Source organism: Lactuca saligna, chromosome 1, assembly GCF_052625555.1.
Source record: "Lactuca saligna cultivar CGN05327 chromosome 1, ASM5262555v1, whole genome shotgun sequence".
In the NCBI taxonomy this organism is placed as follows: Eukaryota; Viridiplantae; Streptophyta; class Magnoliopsida; order Asterales; family Asteraceae; genus Lactuca; species Lactuca saligna.
This window is the reverse complement of record NC_136417.1, coordinates 108,175,463-108,181,145: the sequence shown is the minus strand read 5'-3', so window position 1 is coordinate 108,181,145 and position 5,683 is coordinate 108,175,463. Positions and strand designations below refer to the sequence as shown.

The 5,683-nt window shown below is 25.9% G+C and overlaps 1 long non-coding RNA gene across 2 annotated transcripts; it reads left to right on the top strand.

Annotated features, from left to right (window-relative positions):
• LOC145000536 (uncharacterized) lies at nucleotides 1–2,009 on the top strand. Of its 2 annotated transcripts, none has more exons than XR_013661298.1 (5): nucleotides 1–111; nucleotides 249–371; nucleotides 579–640; nucleotides 1,420–1,536; nucleotides 1,771–2,009. It is a non-coding gene; the product is annotated as an uncharacterized LOC145000536 (long non-coding RNA). The 2 variants fall into 2 exon arrangements; XR_013661297.1 differs by having other exon boundaries at nucleotides 249–481.
• The last annotated feature ends 3,674 nt before the right edge of the window (nucleotides 2,010–5,683 follow it).

Here is a 5,683-nt window from a genome sequence, read left to right as displayed (position 1 = left end):
TTTGGGCTTTTTGATGATTCTATTTTATTCTTAGTTTATGAAGACATGGGGAAAGCTGAGCTAAAGGAAATGGAAGCTTTTTCATAGAATTTGGTTTGAAAGACATAAGGGGTATGTATGTTTTTCTTTTCTCAATCGATATCCTTTCATATATATTCACCTTCATTTTGATGTTTTTGATGCTTGGAAGAATATAGGTATAACTTAGTCTTCATTTCGTTGTTTTTTATATAATATTTTGGTTTCAGGCACTTATATGGAGGTCATAACCAGTGAAACCACCATCTCTATGTAAACCACCGCATCAACATCTCTCTTCCTCCTACATCTATAGAAACCATTACACCACAACCACTTAACCATCATCGTTGGTATATCTCTCTCTAAAACCATCATTAACACCACCATATTCGGTGGGTCTTTGTTCTTATTGTTTGTTGTTACAACTTTAGAGTTACCAAAAAATGTTATGCAAACGATGGTAACGATAATATTACATTTCTTTAGGTTATTATTCTTGAAATAAGGTCTCTAATTTCCAGGATTAACTTTCTTTTTTCTTTTTTTTGGCATATCAGATTCAATTTGTTATTAGGGCTTCAGAAACCATCCCCTACCATCTTTGGATCTAGATCTGTGGGTTAGCTTTCTATTCATTATTTTTTTTGTTCATATGTTGGCCTATTCAGGAACTATCTTTGATGCTTCATATTTTTTTTTACTTTTTGCAAAAGAAAATCAAACAAATCAGAAACAAGAACATGTTTGTGATGTAAAAAGAATCATACAGGAGATGTTTAAGACCAGTTAAGATTTATACCATGTAGTTTTGGTAGTAATTATTATTTTCTTTTGAAAAATGAGGTAACCATACTATAACATTAAAAAAAACTCTTTCCTTTAAGAATAATAACTCTATAAATTAAATTTGTTTATAGATATCCAAAATTGGAAAACTGAATTCCTTTGCAAGCTATTTGTATACATAAATGTCTTTTTATGTTTCTCTGAATTTTAGAGGTTGTTAATGTTTGAAACTAATTTTACATTTTAAATTTGACCCATACAATACTTAATATGGAAAAATAGAAAGATAAATCCATTAGAACTTTGATCCGATTAAAAAAAGTGAAAAAACTAATCAAAAGTTGTTGAATTATGATACTATTTGTCCTTAGCCTTCATGACGATTTTCAGAACAAGAATATGAGTGCATCTTTGGAAGTACATTTTATTCTTTAATTATTTAGCAGCATCTTTCCTTTTTTCCCTATATTTCTGCTGTTTTACTCTGTACTTCAATTATTAAAATGTGGATGTTAAGATCTCAGAAGATTTGATGCGGGTTTTGTTTATTTAATTGATTTAATTTGTGGGTTTTGCTTATTTGATTGATTTGTTTTATGGGTTTGATTGCAGTTTTGATACAGAAATCTTGAACTCGAAGATGGTTGTATATGTCGTCACACCAGATAAATGGAAGTGGTTTCCTGTCATGGGAAGCCCATAAGACATGTATTTCTGGGTTATTACAAGGTAGGCACTACTTTTTTTTTTTTCTTTTTTATTTTAACTATGTCTTTTTCCAGTTAGGTGTTTTTGAACTAATTAGTTAACATAATCTTCCATTTAATTGGTTGTTTACGTAATTTTTATTAGCTCGAGTCATTTATATACTTAGCTGATTCATTTATAATCGTTAGCATTAATCACAACTTTATATAATTTTCATCCTTAAAAATTAAATAATTATTTTGTCTAAATTTTTAGGCTTCTTCTGTGTGGCGTCGGCAAAAGTTGAGCAAGAAGTATTGGAATAGTATTACTTAAATCTAAAAAATGTTGACCCTTGCCGAAGGGTATATACGTCTTTATAGTACATTCTCCTATGTATAGAAACATCTCATGTGTTCCTTTTTTTAATTTTTTCCCTTCTACTATCATATCAATGAACTAATAAGGATTTCATTTCTTTTTTTATTTGTTGGTAAATATTATGAAGGAAATGGCAAAACAACTTTCTATGCACATGGGCGATATGCTTATTCTGTTATTAACATTAGAGAGACTTACATGAATTATTTTAACAGGTCACTGAAACATATATATTTATAGTAGTGATTGAAGTTTATTTGGATAAATTATGTAATATGAAAGCAGGATGAAAGATAATTGAAATTTTATGAAAGTCGTGTTTTTACACGTTGTGTTTTAGAACTTTGAGACTTTGCCTTCACTTAATAATTTGGATTTGTATAAACACTTTTTTATGTAAATTTTTCTTTAAAAATATTGTTCTTTTCTTTTTTCATCAATGATTGACTTAATTTTTGTATATTAAGTATTGATTATAACCAATTAATTTATTTTTAATTGTAAAAATTATATAATTATCTCTTATAAAAACAATGAGATATGTTGATAAAGCTGCAAGGTACAAGAAAAATAGAAATTCCCCCTTTCTGTGATTGTGTTATTGTTTTCATTGTTAAAACAAGTGTCATTGAGATTACTGCAAAATCAAAAAGAAAGTAGCCAAGTAAATCAGATTTTGTGTATTTGATTTGATAATCTACAAAATTAAAAAAATCAACCTAAGTGAGATTTTGTTGTACATAATAACATACAAAATTAAAAGTTGAAGAGTAAATGAAAATTTATTGTGATTGATAAACTAAAAAAAGTAAATGAAATTTTCTGTACTTGAAATGGACAAATGGTTCGGCAAAATATTGAACACACACATATTAACATTAAGATGTCAATATTCTATTTAATTATTCGATTTTGTTTTCTTTAATCAATTATTAGAAAAATATAAACTATGCATATTAGTCTCAAACTTTTAAAATGCAAGCTAACGATTTATACTAAACTTTTAAATATCTGTTTTATCTTCTGAAACTTTCATTTTGAATTTTAGTTTTTTACTGTAAGTTTTAAACCATGATATTATTCTTTGTCTGCAAGTAACAAATTAATCGTTGCCGCATCATTGCACGAATACCCCACTAGCAACAAACTTTTATTTTAATCAAAAATAACAACATACATTATATATATATATATATATATATATATATATATATATATATATATATATATATATATATATATATAATAGGGTTAGGTTCATTTGAGACCACCTATATTTTGTGAGACCGCGAGACGCATTTTTTTATTTATTTTTATTTTTTTTTATTTATTTTTATTTTTTTTTAGTTAATTCATGTTCCGAAAATAATATTTAAAAAAAGAATTTTTTGATTTTTTCATTTATTTTGCATTTTAAAATTATTTTTAGAATATGTACAGTGTAATATTGTATTTAGAATATTTCACGTATTTTTCAAAAAAAAAATAGAATTTTTTTTTTTTTTTTTAGTTAATTCAAGTTCCAAAAATAATATTTAAAAAAAGAATTTTTTGATTTTTCCATTTATTTTGCATTTTAAAATTATTTTTTAGAATATGTCAGTGTAATATTCTATTTAGAATATTTCACGTATTCTTCAAAAAAAAAAAACGGAATTTTTTATTTTATTTTATTTTTTTTTATTTTTTTTATATTTTTTATATTTTTTTTAATTAATTCAAGTTCCGAAAATAATATTTAAAAAAAGAATTTTTGGATTTTTCCATTTATTTTGCACTTTAAAATTATTTTTAGATTTGGTTTCACGGTCTCACAAAATTAGAATGATCTCAAATGAACCTGAACATATATATATATATATATATATATATATGATAAATGATATATTGTCGGTACATTGCATGTTCTTTTATTTAATATGTCATGTTTGCAATGGAAACTATATGTTGACTCATTGCACGGTCATCGTAATATGTCATGTTTTCGAAAGAAAATAATCACAAAAACGAAACTATTCTAAAAGAAACTACTCATCGCACCCTTATTCAATGTGTGTTGCTAAATTGAAACTAAACATTGTCTTCCGAAAAAATAAAGATGTAAATTAAGTCTGTATCAACAGGTTTCATTGTGGTTTTGGTATACATTAAAGAAATTGTTGAATTGATACTAATGTTTGGCCCTATGGTCCAAATCAGTGAATTGAAATTGATATTTGTTGATACCTGTCAATATATTGCGTCTTATTTTTAATATGACATGTTTCCTAAAACAAAATAATCGTCGAAGTGAAAGTAATGATTGTCCACCGAAAAGAAACTAATTGCCGAATCATACATGTTTCCGAATAGAAATAAATGTCGGAACAAACTGTTTGCATCCGTTGTTTGGTGCGGGTAAACGGATAGTGTGTGTGTGTGTATATATATATATATATATATATATATATATATATATATATATATATATATATATATATATATATATATATATATATATATAAGGTTAGGATTAAATGTGAAACCTAAGTATATTGTGATTGTATGACTAAATATGAGTAGTTGGATTAAATAATCAAATGGCCAAGAATAGATGTGAAATTAATTACTTTGTAAGAAATTATTTGAATAATTTATTGTTAAAAACGTTCGCAATGGCAATTGTGACAATCTGCAAGGATTTAAATTAGGAAGTGTCGAATAATTTGGGTGTACTTCCTTTTTTTCTCATTCAGATTATTCGGAAAAGTTGGTTATCATATGATAATATGAAGTTACGATTACTCCAAGAATCATGAAACATGTACAAATCGGATTATCCTCCACCGCATTCTTGTTAACCTAAATCAAATAATAATTATTTCCTTAGAAAACGAGAAGAATATTGACGATAATCAAGAATCAGGGAGAATTTTTAAAACAATTTTCACAAATATATCTGATGCGTCGTAAGTGGACGTAAGGGGACGAAGACGATGATATCGTACCCCACAACTAGGTTCGTTATTTGTTGCGTTCTTAATGAATTGAACAGTAACAATTTAGTAATTGGTAAGGTTATCATATTTCTAGGTTTTTAGAATAAGATGTTAAAGATTCCTTAAAAATGCATACATAAAATTGCCCTAACTAATACTAACCAATGCTTATTCTCAAAGAATATGTATTTTGAAAAATATGATTTTTAAACATGTGATTCTTTAGGATCATAGGTTTTGGTTTTTACAGATGGAAACTTAGCATTCTTTATGAAAACGAAAAGCATAATCAAAGATGCCTTAATTAAAAAAAACATACATTCTTGATTATTTTCATGCTTAAAGAATCATAATAATTCTGAAGGTGTGTAGGATTTATAAAGTTTGATGATTAAAGAATAATATACTTAGTTTCATGCTTAAAGACTGATTTGTTTAGTAAACCTTTTTTCAACTTTTATATATAAACATAAATAAAATTAGCTTTGTAACCTTTTATATATAGATAATCAAAAATCACAATAAGTTTCATGCTTAAAGAACACTTACTTTTGTATACTTTTGTGTTATGTTTTTATAATATATATATGAAGTGTGATACAAATTTAATGGTATATGTGCTATCATGTATCATGCTTAATTAATTTTTTTTATACTTGTTCTTTCTGATAGCTGATAGTAATAACTATACTTGATGTGTTTGGTCGAGTGAAACGTAAATAGATAATTTGAGTCTATATATAGAATGATACATCGTTTAGTGATATGATTTAATATTATTTTATATGTACCACTTGTAAATATGTTATACATGCAGAATGTCTAATTTA